The sequence below is a fragment of the Haematobia irritans genome, chromosome 4 (assembly GCF_050003625.1).
Source record: "Haematobia irritans isolate KBUSLIRL chromosome 4, ASM5000362v1, whole genome shotgun sequence".
Classification (NCBI taxonomy): domain Eukaryota; kingdom Metazoa; phylum Arthropoda; class Insecta; order Diptera; family Muscidae; genus Haematobia; species Haematobia irritans.
Genome location: NC_134400.1, coordinates 62,425,161 through 62,443,575, shown reverse-complemented (window position 1 = coordinate 62,443,575; position 18,415 = coordinate 62,425,161). Strand labels below are relative to the sequence as shown.

Below are 18,415 nucleotides of genomic sequence, written 5' to 3'. Positions count from 1 at the left end.
AGAGATGAAGTACATTCCTCCTAGGACATATGTAAATGTAATCCGGAGCGATGCCAATTAATAAGTGGTTATTACTTTTTAAGTAGGTTTACATAAAATATTCCTGGGTAATGCGAGTTTTTGCTAGGTACCGATGCACAATGGGCGGAAATTTGGGGCACAAATTATTTACAATCATTCTGGTATCTCCAAACATTTCTTATCAAAATTAAATGTTACCAACAAAAAGGGAGTCAATCCCCCTTATTCCAGGGGCGTTACTATAGAGGGATCGAAATTGTAATTCCACTTGGAATACTATAGAATATACTCATATATGGAGTTTAATTTATACTTGCTTATTTTCCTCATGAAGAAAGCACCTTATTCCCAGAACTTGATGTAAATAGTGTAAACCAGTTGTCATTTTATTAAATTTATTTTATTAATTAAGATTAAACATATATTAACCATCAAAAACATTTTCTTCGGTAACTAATTCTAATTCCATTCGTCGGTGTTTGTTGTTCGCAGGATTCTGGTCGCAATTATTAACCGATTTTGATAAAATTTGGTACAACGTGTTTTCTTGGTAAAAGGACAGACACCATTGAATTTGGAAAAAATTGGATCAAAGTTAGATATAGCCCCCATATATATGTACCGCCCGATTTCGACAAATGAAATCATACTGCGCTTATTTACTACCCGATTGTCTTCTAATTTAACGCAAAGTAATTTTTATAGTACCCTTAAAGTGTGCAAAATTTCATCAAATTCGGTTCCGATTTATAAAACCTTAACTTAAAAACTTATTTATTAAATATTTTATATACCTGCAAAAAATCATCGAAATCGGTTCAGATTTAGATATAACTCTCATATATATATATATATATATATATATATATATATATATATATATATATATATATATATATATATATATATATATATATATATATATATATATATATATATATATATATATATATATATATATATATATATATATATATATATATATATATATATATATATATATATATATATATATATATATATATATATATATATATATATATATATATATATATATATATATATATATATATATATATATATATATATATATATATATATATATATATATATCGCCCAATTCTCCAATTTTGCCCATAGGATCATAACTTTGGTTTTCTTGTGGCTTTCACACTTCCTTTTAATATAATTATTTATGTGGTATTTAACTTTCCACGAAGTAAATATAGCATTTTTATGTTTTTTGTTTTTCAGCCAAAATGAGAATAATTCGCTATTTTTATCTTCACTATTTCTAGAAAATTTGCATTTATTTTAGTATAGGCAAGTTTGGGCAGACAAACTTTACAGCACGTAAAAGTATACATCTTCACGAATAATAACAAGCAAAGATTTTCACTAACAATTGTTTACAAATCTAGTTCTATTCCTCGCAAATTAAGGTATGCACTAAAATTTTCACAAATAAACAGCGCTATCGAAACCACAAATTCAAGCTCAAAAACAAATATATTTTTTAGAATGTTTACAACATTTTTAACTACTAATCCTCCTCTTAGAATCCACATTTAAAATTTTTCTTTATTCACTTTCATTGCGAAAAAACTTAAGCACAAAATTTTAAAATTTTTGCTTTCCTTGAGTAAACGCAACTTGTGTAAATTTTGGTAAATATTGACAGCTTTTTTCTCATGAACAGGGATGCTAAGTTTTAAATTAACTTTCCATTAGTACTCTCCAAGAAGTTCTGAAGTAATTTCAATTGGAACATCCAATAATTTTTCAGTTTGAAAATTTTACTTTTTGCCGCTGTTTTGCGATTTCCGCCCATAGTGCGATGGCCAGAGATGGTCTATCGCGACGTATTTGGCATACATTTACGACGTATTTTACTATACGTCAAAAACGTCATAAACCTACCCAGCAAAAAAAGCATCGCCAAAAAAGTAATGAAAATTTTCTTTTTGGATCGGGAAGTGGTGCAAAATTGACGCAGAAGCGGGCTTGTCAAAGGACGGAAGTCCTCCATTTCAACAGCCGGTGTGCACTGAATTTGAGTCACTTCTTTAGTTGTGATCCGAAGTCAATGTTTTGGATGTAAATTAAAAAATTCTGTGATATTTGGTCTAATAAATAATTTTTATAATTTTTTATAACTTTTAATGGATTCTAACACTTGTCTGAAACGTGTGACCTCAAATATTCTCAAAAATTCACGATTTTTTCAGATTGGATTTAGCTTTTTTTTGGACAAAATTTAAATGATTTGTACCATTTTATGGATTCATGCTCTGTTTTTAGCCTATTTGAAACAAAAGACGTTAAAATTACCCATTAAAAATATGAAATAAGCATGTTAAAAAAATTGAATGAAAAGTTAGTTAAAATAAAGAACATCATTGGGAGTACATCTTCTGGAAGTGCTTTAAAAGTTGTGCCTTTGCAAGAAATTCCAAATGTTTTTGCTGGGTAAGTAAATACAAAGATTTTGATATAAATTGAAGAATTTGTACAGTTTATTTTTTTTTGAAATTTTTGTACGTACGAATAAATTTACCTTAGAAAAACGAGCAAGAAAAAATTTTATATCAGCCAGAGCCAACTATATTTGAAACCTGTAACGAGCATGCAATCGTGAAAAAATCCTTTTGTAACATGCAACAATTGGAAAACGATTTACATTCAGACGTTTTTCACGTGTATGTTTCTACTAAAAATAAATACAATTTCCTTTAGAGAAAAATTGGACATATGTCTGAGAACGCCTTACCAGGTTTTTTTACGTTTTATACAGGTATATGACGTTTTCGACTGTCGAAAACCTAAAAAATTATTACGGTCAATCTTCTGTGATCGTAGCCATAAGAAAAACCATCTGTGATATTTTAATTTAGTTTTGAAATTATTTTAAATATTTTTTAATTTCGTGGCTTTCCTATGCCGTTGCTTTCTACATTTTAAAAATAATCAAAAATATGAAAAAGACTAAATATTTCAATAAAAATTCATCCCAGAAGAAGTTGGAAATCACCAAGGAGACGTCGGATGTAAATATGAAATAAAGTCTTTTATTTGCATATTGAGAGACCTAGAAAGCCCATTTTAGAACAGATCTAAAAATAAACAAAAACAAGTATATACAGTAGTAAGGTCGGCCGGGTCGAATCTTAAATACCCACCACCATGAATCAAATATAATAGTTTCCTTTTAAGATTTCAGGGGGGTTTGATGACTGATTTTTCCCAAGCAGAGCAGTGCGCCTTCTATACCCTCAATAAGTGAAATCGGTTTATATGGACCGTTAAAACTAAATCATATACACTTTGTTATGGGTCTAAAATGCCAGTATATTTTCAATTTGTGGTAAATCGGATAAAAACTACAATTTCTAGAAACCCTACGAGTTAAATTATCATTACACCGAACTCCCGGTTCGGTGTGATGGGGGCTATACCAAAACATGGAAGGATACAAACAGTATTCAGCACATTTAATTGTAGTTCTAGAATCTAGACCCCAAATCGGAGGGCCGGTTTATAAGGGGGCTATATCAAAAACTGTACCGATACTCAATATATTCGGCACACCTCTTTATGGTCCTAGAACACCTCTAGATTTCCAATTTCAAGCAAATTGGATAAAAACTACGGATTCTAGAAGCCCAAGAGGTAAATCTGGAGATCGGTCGAAACATGGTCCGATAATCACCATTTTGGGCACATCTCTTTTCCTAGAATACCTCTAGATTTCCAATTTCAGGCAAATTGGGTACAAATTACGCATTCTAGAAGACCAAGAAGTAAAATCGGGAGATCGGTCTATATGGTGGCTATATCAAAACATGGACCGGTACTCACCATTTTCGGCACACGTCTTTAGGGTCCTAGAGTACCTCTAGATTTCAAATTTAAGGTAAATTGGATTAAAACTACGGATTCTAGAAGCCCAAGAAGTAAAATCGGGAGATCGGTCTATATGGGGGCTATATCAAAACATGGACCGATACACCCCATTTTCGGCACACCTCTTTATAGTCCTAGAATACCTCTAGATTTCCAATTTCAGACAAATCGGATAGAAAATACACTTTCTAGACGCCCAAGAAGCAAAATCGGGAAATCGGTCCATATGGGGGCTATACCAAAACATGAACCGATAGGCACCATTTTCGGTACACATTTTGATGGTCCTCAAGATTTCCAATTTCAGGCAAATTGGATAAAAACTACAGTTTTTATAAGCCCCAGACCCCAAATCGGGAGGTCGGTTTATATGAGGACTATAACAAAACTTGGAACGATATAGCCCATCTTCGTTGCCTGCAAACAAAAGACGAATCTGTGCCAAATTTCAGGAGGATAGCGCCATTATTGAAGGCTGTAGCGTGATTACAACAGACAGACAGACGGACATGCTTATATCGTCTTAGAATTTCTCCCTGATCAAAAATATATATACTTATATAGTCGGAAATCGATATTTCGATGTATTACAAACGGAATGGCAAACTTATTATACCCCCGTCACCATTCTATGGTGGAGGGTATAATAAAAAATAAGAAGGTGGTACAAAATTTAAACACTACACTGAAAAAACAGTGAATATTTGTAAACAATTTTAACTAAACAGTATTACAAACGTTGGCATCACGCCGATGTCATAAAAATAAGTAAATATTTTTCGACAAATTCAAGAAAATTTAAGTTTTTCCACTTGTTAAAGAAAATTTTGTAATTTGAAGGAAAAACTTGGAGTTCAAAATTGCAAGAATGTCTTTAGTGACATACGAAGTTCAAAGTGAACACATTTTTGGTAAAATTTATAAATTTAAAGAAATTCTGAAATATTTTGTGGAAGACACGAATTTAGTTCATCTTTATGCTTCATTGGAGTCTACTTTTTTCCTCGGGTTTAGTCAACTTAACTAACGTACACAAAAAATTATTAGACTAAAGAAAACTTTCTCTAAACATAATAATTCCCTGAACTAAAATAAAGTTAAATTGGCTTTAGTGAAATAGAGAGTTCAATTTTTTTTTTGAGTGTAAAAAATTATAATTCGGACCATCTCTCCCGATGACAAAGTGGTTACTGAAATGCACAGGCTTACCTATACTTATTCCTGGTGATAACAGTTTTTTGTAGGAAATCTCCCAAAATTGGGCATTTTTTGTTGTTCATGACTCAGGAACATTTTCATTAATACTGTGTGCTATCACATACCTTTAGAAACGTTTTAACGATAACGTACATTTCCAAATTGAGACACGACTTCAAGTAGAAACTATGCTATACTTCATGTAAAAACATCTTTCAAATAGAATATTTAAATACATATCTTATTTTTTATGCTGTTTAGGTTTGCTAGATACAAAAAGTTAACAAATTTAAAGACAATTGCATTAATTTTGAAGACTTTTTTAGAATTATTAAACCCAAGTTGATCTTAATCCAACACAATTGTCTTTCATAATTGTCGAAATTGTGTGGACAAAACAATAACATTAACAAGTTTATCCACTCTTAGTCAATAAAAAAAAACGTCATGCAATTTCTATGCTAAGCAAAACTCGCATTCCTATTTTAAGAACAAAAATCTTTGGCCGCATACGATCGATTTAAATTTGGATATGCATATACGCTAGAATTGCAGCATTAAACGACAATTAATTCTATGTTTAAATTAGAAAACTCACTAAAACAACCAGTGAGTTAAAGTCGTGAATTACTTTATAATATACCTAATTGGAAAAATCTTCCGATTTACCGTAAGATTACATATTGATTTCAAATGCTCAATTATGCTGATATTTATAGTTAACTATGCCATAATTTATTCCATTTTATAAAGTCATTATCGGTCAACTGCATTACATTTTGGGAATAATCGTCACAAATTACTGAGAAGTATTTACTATTGTCATTATAAGTTAGTCATTATAACTCATCGCAATGTAATGCAATGTGTAATGAGAGTTTTACTTCTGGTAATTCAAATTGTAATGAGTTGTGGTTACCTAGTTTTCGCTGGGTGATAATGCTTATTCTTTTATATATTTATAACGGTTTGTAAATATAATAAAGATTTTATTAAAACAAAATAAATAAAAAAAAACACTGAATAAAAATAAAAAATACAAAAGGAAAATATGGTTCACAAGCGAACCATCACACTATGGACACTATTTTAATCGTGAACATGATAAAATCCGGAAGATTAATTTTGCTGGGAGCATGAGCGTGATTTTTTTCGTGAACGTGAACTCTATCGTGAGCATGAACTTTGTCGTGATTGCAAAGAAATTTTTCTCGCTGTTTTTCGCTCAAACTGATGCATGACATATTTTATTAAAGTTCTCTTCACGCACGTGTTTTGTTTTAAAATTTGCTCACAACTGACGTGATTCACGACATTTTCATATCACGCGCACACATCTTCTCCTTATATTTGACTTGTAAAATTCGAATATTACGAAAGGGTTTTTAATACTGATTAATTTATTATCGTCCAATCTTCTGAGTATTTCCCACAAGTAAATACGAAAATAAATATTTTCTCACCGCCTTTCTCGAAAAAAAATTCTCAGAGCATTCTACATAATCCACACCGTTGATAATGGGATTGATGACATCTCCATACAAATTTGCATACCAGCCACGTGTATTGTCATTACAATCCAATAACCATAACAAATTGTTCAGTGTTGGTGCGACAATATTCAACAAGGATAACTCCCAAGCAATTAGACGCACTCTTAAGTCTTTTACACTTCACAATTTCTAACGCACAATTAAGAAAGTCATATCAGGTATTGCAAGCATAATCATCCCCCATATATCTGACAAATCTATGATTTACCATACAGCATATTCATAGAGTTACCATGGCCCAATGCACTCCACCGATGTAAACAAACGTGAGACGCTGCCAATATTGATAAGTCGGTTCCATCCAGTCCATTAGTTATTAATGTTAACTATCACTTGCAACCGATAGTCATGTAAATGTTGGGCCAATAGAGCAGCAATAAATGCAGCCCTGTTCAAACTGAAAATTAAGGCCTTGTAATTAATACGGGTAAGCAAGCAATTAACCATTGACTACCACCACCTCCATTATTTCATATTCGATGGGATCAACCGAATATCATTTATATGGACAAAGTACACCGAGGGCGTTTCTCTTCGACTTTCAATCACTCAAACTAAAGGTTCTCTTGCAACCATTCATCTATTGTTCCATCTATCCATGGAGGCCAAAATAGATGATCGCAAGATCTTATTGAGGGGAAATTTATTTAATAGACTTAAATTGGTTTTTAATGAGCCATATTGGGACAAATGGATTTGTGTTTGTTAAATCTTCGAAAGGACCGAAGATCTAGGTGTCTTGGAGTTATGATTATGGGCAGTAGTGTGCTTATAGTTATTTGTGACTGTTGCTACCTTTTCCATCAAAAGTATGCGGGACGGTTGGACGGATCATCTCTACCGAAAGCGAAAGATTTCGCTCACTAATTCGTTTTTAATAATTGGTGGTTGAATAAATTTACCTTGGGTCCATGAGTTGGGATCATTATTCAAATCGTGGAAACTCTCCATAACCTCCCAATAACATTTGCACCTCTTGCGTGCTCTACAAATAATCATAGTTTGATAACTTGCTATTGATTACAATTTGGAATGCCTTAGTTTTGTCGTGAATCTATAACTGAAAATAAAAAATGCCAGAAATTGGAACAATATAGGATATGAATCACAATGGTTTAACCCTTTCACTACCGTAATAAACCTAATTTTAAAAACTTAAAGTTTTCTTCATTTTTTGCTTGTACTTACATCATGTAGAAGAACAAAATTATAATTTTGAGGACCTAACTCAATTAGTTCAAGGGCTATATAAGTTTGTTCAGGGAACTCCATTCTTGAGTTGTGACCAAATGGCCTTATGAAAATAAGTGCTATTTGGTCTATTATATCTATCGAATTGTGGAAAAAAAGAATCCGGAAAAATGTCGGCTTCGTTCTTGTATGAATGTTCATTTACCAGAAACATGCAATAGAAAATAGTCTCAATTGTTCGTGTTTTTCTTTATTGTTAAAGAAGGTTTATAAAAATGCATTTTAGTGTTCACCAATATGGGAAATATTTATAGCTTATATAGATTAAAGCCTCTACTTTAAAATAAAATCGAGAAATAAATCGAAACTAAGTGGGGAAATATAGTTTGTTGTTGTTCTCGAATGTCTATTAAGTGGACATTAGTAGTCAAAGGGTTCAAAATTAAAAATATCCAAATGGGGTTTGCTATTGCAGCAGATTATGGTTTCAAATCGTTTTCTTCAGAGAAGAGAGAATCCATGATCATGTTAGTTGTAACCAAACAGTGTAAATAATGAATTTCGTATGACTGCAAGGAAGCGCGTACTCATAGTATGTTCAACATTTTCCTATGTGTTAGTCATTTATTTAAATTTTGTCAAGTTCAAATGTAACTATTCCGAAGTACAAATTAACTAAATAAGTATTTTTTTAATTTTAAAACTGATTTTGATATTCTCTCAAGAAATGCACTAATCTACACGGAAAAGAATTCGTAGTTAACCTAACGATAATTTCAACTTATTTTTATTGCAAAAAATATTTGCTAATAGTTAAACTTTATTATTTTATCGAAATTTTCCACAGCTTAATAAAATCTTACTTATTTATGCATGTTCCAAACATTTTATGAACTAAGCATGGTTATAAAGTCCAATGACCGTACACGTAAGTTTAATAACAGGTTGGCTGATGAGTCCCCGGTCTAACAAAGAAAAACACTTTTTTTGTCAAAATTCGTTTTTATTATTCAACATAGTTCCCTTCAAGAGCGATACAATGAATATAACGTCCTTCCAATTTTTTGATACCATTTTGGTAGTACTCCTTCGGTTTTGCCTCAAAATACGCCTCAGTTTCGGCAATTACCTCTTCATAGAAGCCAATTTCTTTTCCCTGCGAGCATCCTTTTGACGTCTGAGAACAAGAAAACGCGCTGGAGGCCAGATCTGGAGAATGCGGTGGGTGGGGAAGCAATTGGAAGCCCAATTCATGAAATATATATATATATATATATATATATATATATATATATATATATATATATATATATATATATATATATATATATATATATATATATATATATATATATATATATATATATATATATATATATATATATATATATATATATATATATATATATATATATATTTACTAATATGGCCTCTGGGGCCATATTAGTAGATATCTGGCGAAAGATATATATGGGAGCTAAATCTGAACCGAGTTTGACCAAATTCGGAATGTTAATTATACTATCTGTGCAATTTCGTAGTAAATTTTGGCCTTCGTGGTCTTATAAGATATATATGGGAGCTATATCCCAATCTCAACCGAATTCAACCAAATTTGACATACTTGACGATACCATCAGTTGTACGCCTTTTCCAAAATTTAAGGCAAATCAATATAAAATTCTGGCCTCTGGGCCATAAGAATTCATATCGGGCGAAAGATATACATATCTTGGAGCTATATCTGAATCTCAACCTATTTGCCTGATATTTTGCATATATTACGAGACTCGCAAAACATTCCCAGCAAAAACCCTCATTACCCGGTAATCTTTTAGGTAAGCCTACTTAAAAATTAATAACCACTTATTAATTGGCATCGCTTCGGATTACATTTACATACCCATGTCCTAGAAGGAAAGTACTTCTCCCCAGGCATACTTTCGGCCATACAATACGTAGTGCACTTAAAGCATATAATCACCTAATATGTAATGACTTATTCGTAGATACACCAAAGCTTTAGGATTTTTAATGCAATCTAACGCTTGTCTGAAATCCTTGACCTCAAATATTTTCAAAATTTCGCAATTTTTCTAGAATGAATTTAGAATTTTTTTCGGCAAAATTTAAATAATTTATACCATTTTATCAATCCTTACTCTGTTTTTAACATATTTGAAACAAAAAATTTTAAAATTGCCCTTTAAAAGTATGAAAAAAGCGACTTATAAAAATTGAATTAAAAGAAAATCCTGAGTAGTTAAAATAAAGATCATCTCTGGAAGGACATTTTTGGAAGTGCTTTTAAAGTTGTGCCTACACCCAGAAAAAGTGACCCCTTCTTTAAGTTAAAATGAACTCATTGTGAAGAAAGTTGAACTTCGTATAGCGCCAAAGACATTTTTATTTTTTTGAACGATGTGATTTTCATTGAAATTAGGTAGAGTGCAGTCCATATATTAGTTAATATTTTCCTATATTTATGTACCACTATACTACAGAATGAAAAAATTTAACTGAATTGAATTCATATATGGAATGATATGGAATGATTCATTCATTGGGACAAATCTTACATATTTGTGGTAAAACTTTTTTCTTCAAACTTAGAACTGCTTACCTTCGTTTTTAAATACAATTTTATTTATTTATATAGGCAATTTTTTCTTCAATAAAATACACGTTTTATTAATAAATTAAATATATTTATTAAGAATCAACAGCATCAACTGGCCTTGAAATATTAGTTTATTATTCCACTATTTCCAATTTCCACACTGTTAGAAAAATATGTTTTTCATATGTTCCGATATAAACAAAATGTGTTTCGGGCACAATTTAAAACACAATATATTTAAGTGCAAACATGTAATGTTCCTAAACTAACACTAAATGTTTGGGACATCTATGTTAATATGTTAGAATATATTATGTTTGGGGCACGAATGTTTCATAAAAATCATATGTGTGAATGCAAACATATATAAATTTACAAATTTCGACTAAACATACATATGTTGTGATATTTTATTCAAAGCGACAGAGAGAGAGAGAGAGAGTATAGAGAAAGAAATAGGGATGGAAACCGGGAGAGTTGACGAAAGATATCAACATAACACAGCGAAAGAATCAAAAGAGAACAATTTCTGTGAAACCGCTTGTATGTTGTTTCGGAAAACTGTTTTATAATAAGGCCAAAAATTTGATATGCTTAAGTCTAAATACTATTTAATTTGAATAAAGAGAATAAATATTCGGAACCAAGAGAATAGACATTTGAAAAACAAACAGTATATGTTTTCGCCTTGAGAGCAGCATTTTATGTATGTGTAGACATATGTTTTATTTATCATTTTGGCATTATGGGCACAATTTTTTTTCTTGCTTCGTTAAAAGAAATCAGGGGTCTTCATAAAAATAACGAAAGGGCACTATACTCTTTTTAGAGTTGGGACAGTAAAATGAAATAAGGAGGAAATAGTGAAAAATTACACAGTAAAATGAATAAAAACAAAGTTTAGTTCCTCTTTATTAATAAGTAGTCCACGAGAAGTTGACGGATACCATCAAATATAAAAGCGGGCATTAACTTCGAGTTTTACAGCTAAAAAAATATAAAAAGTTTATTTTCTTTAAAATGAATTATTAAAGAAAAATAAAAGGCATTTTAGAGCGATGGTGTTAAATGCCAGTAAAAAACTGTTCACGCCTAAATAAATTTATGTTTATATTATAAAATTATTTATGTACGTTTATACTCGACTCCACACGCTCACAAAAAATCGCTTCTGTAACATATACTCCCAAACATATTTTGCTTAAAGCATATACATTTTTGGGTATTGCCCAAACATTTATATGTTTGATCTCTACCAATATATAATATGTTTGAAAGCATATTGGTCTAAACAATATATGTTTGGGTAGTCTAAGATCCAAACATTTTGTATTTTTGCATCCAAATTCAATAATGTTGTCTTCCAAAAAACATGTGACCATATAATATGTGACCATATAATATGTTTGGAAGCATTTTGCACCCAAAAAGATTATATGCTTAAAAAAAATTCTCCCAAACAATATTGTGTTCAAAATTTTATTTATTTATTTATATATTTACAATCATAATGAATTATGAAAATAAACAGGTAATATAAGTGCTAACAACATAGGTTTTCGACCTGAATGCTCAAAATTTTGTTTCTGCCCAATTGTATATTCCCCGACATCTTTCTCACTTCCACGAGATTTTTTAGTTCTTAGCACCTTTTTCTGTAATACAAACATTGTAGAAGAAATTATTCAATTGTATGATTTTTTTATTTTAATTTTACCTTTTGCCGAACGGGGATTCGAACAGCGGACCACACAGTTTGTAAGGATCAAAGAAGTAGCTGATCAATTGCCCAAGGAAAAATAAAATGTTAATTTTGTAATAACAAGCAACAACCACCAACTTAATTCAATATCGCTCCCTGTTAAATAGCGCTCCAAGCTACTAAACACATATATGTTTATAGGCTATTTCTAAATTAATATATGTTTGCATCCAAGCATATTATATTTACGAACATTTTATGTCCCAAACATAATATGTTCTAACATATTAACATATATGTCCCAAACATGTTATGCTAGTTTATGAACATTATATGCTTGCACTCAAAAATATTGTGTTTAAAAATTTGTGTTCCAAACATATAATGTTTATAGCCAAACATATGAAAAACAGTCTTTTTCATCCGTGCACGTTCTTCTTTTGTTAGAGTTTTTGAATTCCTTCCAAATTTTATAGTTTTGTACCAAAAACAGTTTTTTGTTACAAAATTGGTATTTTTGCACTAAAAAATAATATTTTATCCAAAATCAGTCAATTTCATTATATCAAGTCAGTAGACTATAAATCTTTAATAACCCACATTTCGAAGTTTCATTATAAAAATTTTATATAGTATAAGTATACATGTGTAAATAAAAAAAGTGTTCGGTCGGAGCGGGGATTGAACCCACGACCCTTTGCATGTAAGGCAGACATGCTAACCACTGCTCCACGTGGCAAACAAATGTATGTTTCTGTTAAATAATGTTATGTTTGCATGGGCTCGTGAGCGCTGCTATATAAATGTAACTTATAACGATAATTATCTATAACAGCTACGTAGCCCAGTGGATAGTGTGTTGGCTTACAAACTGTATGGTCCTCGGTTCGATTCTCCGTGCAGGCGAAAGGTAAAATTTAAAAAATTTATAAAAGTGAATAATTTCTTCAACATTATTTGTATTACAGAAAAAGGTGACAAGAACTAAAAAATTTCGTGAAAGTGAAAATTACGAATATGTTAGAGAATGAGCACAATCGTGTTTGGGAAAAATTCTTCCAAGCATATAATATTTTTGGCTCAAAATGCTTCCAAACATATAATATGTTCACATAAAACAAACATATTAATGTTTCGGCAGTATCCAATAATATATGTGCTTCCAATAATATGTTTGTTTGGAACATATGTTAAAGAAGCGATTTTTTTGAGGGTGCATGTAATGTCATCAACTGTAAAACGCATTTTTTTGTCTTCTTCTTTTTGTACTTTCACTTTTAATAAGTTGCTGCGTAACGATTTTGTCCTCCTTTTACAATTTCAATAGCTACAAATATAAAAAATCCTAAACCAATTTTTTCCCAAAAGGTTAGCGTCACTGAATGTTACCTGTTAATTTAAGATTCCAAAATGAAGACGAATGAAGGGGTTGTTATTCTCTTTTTTTTATACATCGTCACGAACATAATTTTTTCTCACTAATTTAAATTAAAACATATTTTATATATTTTATTTGTTATATAAAATGTATTACATTATTTTACTATATTATTTTTTAACAATCCCTCCGTATACCACAACAACACGATTCCAACTAAAAAACAACCCACGCGCAAACATATCGATTAAATCGATGACAGATATCGATTCTCTGACGTATGTCCCATATGTAATCAAGGGCCACATGACACTCGTCACCTTTTTGCTTGCCCAGCTAAGCCTACCCGTCTCACTACCAGATCACTCTGGACACACCCCATCCTTGTCGCAGAGTTCCTTGATCTGGCTACCAGCTGAACTAACACAAGCATAGAACAAAATGTATGAAACTACATTAAAAACTATTACAACACAACAACAAAAACAGATATCGATTACAGGTAGATAAAAGAAATATAGAAAATTTTCCTATATTCTAACAAGTGTGTTTCCTTAAGTTTTGAAAGGATTGAATACTTCTTAGTACGAATGAACTAAAATATTTTTCTATGCCAAGTGTTATTCGTATGTATGATAAGCTTTCTATAATAAAGGAAGTCAGTGTTATCGTTTTATAAGAAATTTTACTAAATTTGAAGAAACGAATGTTTTGTTATCAGTGAATAAAATTTTCTTGTTCAGTAGTAAATTATTATATCCAGCGAAGAAAACAGTATTAGTAAAATTCCATGCCTTACTCAAGTTAATGAACTCAAGATAATGAACTATTAGGATTTTTTTTTACTGAAACAAGTAAATTTTACTATTTCACATAAAAATTTAACTTAATGGAAATGAAATAGCTAAACTAAATTGATGAACATTTTTGACTTTAGTTTCGAAGACACTTTTTTTTTTTGCTGGGTAATTCTGTATCTAAGAATACGAATTATGTGTGGCAAAATAAGTTTTCTTTAACCCCTACCCTGTACTTAAAAAAATACCGCTTATTGTATTAGTGGGTCAAATTTGACCAATATAAATTTATTCATATATATGTACACCGAAAAAAAAGTTTACTATTTTTTATGAAAAATGAACTAACCCATAGTAAGAATGACCATGATTTGGCGCCAAAGATTTTTTTCATCTAGATGAGTTCATGATTTTCTTATAAATTAGTTCATGTATTACATCGTATTTTAGTTCATTATTACTATGCTGTGGGAAGAATATAGTTAAACTCATTCAAAATATTCCTGCTATCCGGAAAAATTAACAATTTTTTGGGAAACATGTATTAAGAAATTGGTTTGAAATAAACTGTTTGTCGGTATAATTTTCAAAAAAGTAGAGAAATTGAGGAATCAAAAGTACAAAAAGCCTGTATACAACTAAGAAATTTTTCGTACAAAACAAGTCAATTTTCTATAACCACCAGTACTTTATTTCAAAGAATTATTATTATATTACACAAAACTATGGCTTATGATATACAATAAAGGAAATATTTTTATTAGTACGTTCGACGCATTTACTTGTCGGTAGTTAGTAATTGCTTCTTCAAAAGAGTAATATTCTATGTTATTAGGACTAAACTAATTAATTTAAATGTCCATGTTTTCTATCCATATGAAAGATATATGTGGCATAAGTTGCTATATTCAATTGAATTGTCCAATTTCATCGATTTTGGCTAACTTTTGTTGGGCGGATTTGGCTTAGAGGCATCTGAAGTTATACAAAATATAAGAAAAATATTATTAATTAATTAATTCTATCGTTCATATTGATCTTTAACTTACGGTTTTCAAGAGTATTTCCTAGAGCCAATAAGGATATTAGCTTAATTAGTATTAAACAGTAAGAATATTCAAAAAATTACCATTACGAGACCTGTCTACCTGCAAGTGAAAAAAATAATTTTTAATAAATTGAAATTTTGGTTTTATTAAAAACGGACAAAATATCGTTTACAGAAAAACTTACCACATTGAAAAATCCATCCAGTAGGTACATTATTGGAATCATATCCATGGACAAATGGGACGTTATTGAAATTATTCTCTGAATATAATTGCAATAAAAAATATTATAAAATTAGACATAATTTCCACTTGTCAGTATAGCATTTAGTATTTAAGGTGGATATTAAGTTCGAGTTTAGCGGCTAAAATTGCAATTTCCATGATAAGTTTTCTTTAATAATCCATTATAAAAAATAATCTTTATAAAAAACTTGATTTGGGCTATTCTCCATCAAGTTATATTTAAATTTGTATCAAAGACGTATAATTTTATACTTTGCTTAGTGATTTATTTTTAATTTTAGCGGCTAAACTCGAACTTAGTACTCACCTGTAGGAATTGCTGTAACATAAAAAATATAGATTCAAAAAATGGTTGCTTCTCAACCTGTGATCCAGATGTAGAATAAATATAAATCATCCTATTACCACTCATGTTGTATATTTTTTATGTAAATCAATTTAAAATCCGCACTAATTTTAAACTAACATATTAACAGAAATATACATTCCTTAATCTGTTATTTGTTTTTTATCAATAAAAAGCGTTTTTGATTCCTCTAACATCACATCATACACTTCTCAGTTTCTAAAATGTTTCGAAATAAATGTATTTTCATTAATAAACACCAATACTGCACGTACAATTTTGCAAAATTAAATCCACGTGTGCACTTCATAAATGCATCAACATAACTGAATGCAACAATAAAACTGAAAGACACAAATAGTCATAAGGGATACATACCTGCCGTAAAGAAAAACAACTCCACACACACACACGTTCCCTTTCTGATCTTGCTATTGCAAAAAAACAACTCTCACCACAAAAGATACCAACAACACACAAGGAACATTCCATTGTCTCTAGAGTCAAAACAACCAACAACAGCATAAATGACGCAATAACAAACACAAACAATTATACGAGATATACACAAAATGTCTCTAAAAACTCCCTCGCATGATGCACTCACATTTTCCAGTAGCACGTTTATTGATTAGTAGGAATTCTATCTATAAGTTAAGGTAAAATATATACCAAATCTATGAGGAATCTATAAAAATTAAATACACCTGTCAAGGATTATATTAACTAATTTTTATTCTATTTTAACTAAAATTTTCAATGTGAGTAAAAACACTCCAACATATAATAAAAAGGGAAATAATCTGTAGGTAGTCATCGTACGAATCGGTAATGTCGTTAAGTTAATTTTTACTACAAAATTTTTTTTTCCATACAAAATTTTGTCTTAGTAAATTGTCCACATTTCGTAGTAAGATTTTTATATTGCCCATGTATTTTTATAATAGAATCAACGATGCATTAACTACTGTGTTGGAAATTTATTTAAGGAAAAATCCTTCCCATTTCGTAGTTAGTGAACTAAAAAACATTTACTGAATTTTTATAAGTTTTGCTTTAGCTAAGTTAATTTTCGTTGTGGTTACGAAAAATGAACTATATTACAGTAAATTTGTTGAACTATGTGGAAGTCAAAATGGTCCTTAAATTTACAAGACACTTTTTTTTCTGTGTATTTTGAACATTGTTTTGGAACTTTTTTTGTAGGGCTCGGCCAAACGGAGCTTAAACTCAACTAGTTCTTTAGAATAAAATTCTTACAGGATAAGGGTTAAAATATATAAAGACAGAATTTTTTGTTATATTGTTTTTGTTTCTTTTACATTGTTTCTGTTATTTCTACTTTTCATGATATATTTGCTTTTATTCTAAGAATTTTTATGAAAAAATAATAAAAAATTAAATTAAACCCAATAGTATGAGTGTTTTTATTGGTCAAGTTTTTTTTTCAAAATCAAGTTTTTTGTCAAGATTTTTGACAAATTGGATTTGGCAAGTCTAGGTCAATTTGACCCAACTTTGATTTTAAAATGTAATTTTTATCCTTTAGTTATTGGATATTTATATCAAACTTTTATTTATCCATTACAGGGACGAAGTGTATGTTTGAAGAAGATAATAATAAAAATAAAATATTTCCATAATTCGCTATATTTAAAAACACGATTAACAGGCGTATAAGATCCTTTGGGTCAATATGACCCAACAAGCGCTATTTTTATACCCTCCACCATAGGATGGGGGTATATTAACTTTGTTATTCCGTTTATAATACATTGAAATATTGCTCTAATACCCCATAAAGTATATATATTCTGGGTCGTGGTGAAATTCTGAGTCGATCTGAGCATGTCCGTCCGTCCGTCTGTTGAAATCACGCTAACTTCCGAACGAAACAAGCTATCGACTTGAAACTTGGCACAAGTAGTTGTTATTGATGTAGGTCGGATGGTATTGCGAATGGGCCATATCGGCCCACTTTACGTATAGCCCCCATATAAACCGATTCCCAGATTTGGCTTGCGGAGCCTCAAAGAGAAGCAAATTTCATCCGATCCTGCTGAAATTTGGTACAAGGTGTTGGTATATGGTCTCTAATCCTATCCGGTTGAAATTTGGTACACGGTTTTGGTATATGGTCTCTAACAACCATGCAAAATTGGTCTACATCGGTCCATATTTATATATAGCACCCATATAAACCGATCACCAGATTTGACCTCCGGAGCCTCTTGGAAGGCCAAAATTCATCTGATTCAGTTGAAATTTGGTACGTGGTGTCAATATATGACCTCAAACACCCATGCAAAAATTGGTCGAAATCGGTCCATAATTATATATAGCCCCCATATAAACCGATCCCCAGATTTGACCTCCGGAGCCCCTTGTAAGAGCAAAATTCATCCGATTCGG

The 18,415-nt window shown here is 30.7% G+C and overlaps 1 long non-coding RNA gene across 1 annotated transcript; it reads right to left on the bottom strand.

Moving 5' to 3' along the window:
• Window positions 1-15,030: 15,030 nt before the first annotated feature.
• Window positions 15,031-15,670, bottom strand: LOC142237077 (uncharacterized). Its single transcript, XR_012722324.1, has 3 exons — window positions 15,596-15,670; window positions 15,412-15,510; window positions 15,031-15,337 (listed from the first exon to the last, which is right to left on the bottom strand). It is a non-coding gene; the product is annotated as an uncharacterized LOC142237077 (long non-coding RNA).
• Between the last annotated feature and the right edge of the window lie 2,745 nt (window positions 15,671-18,415).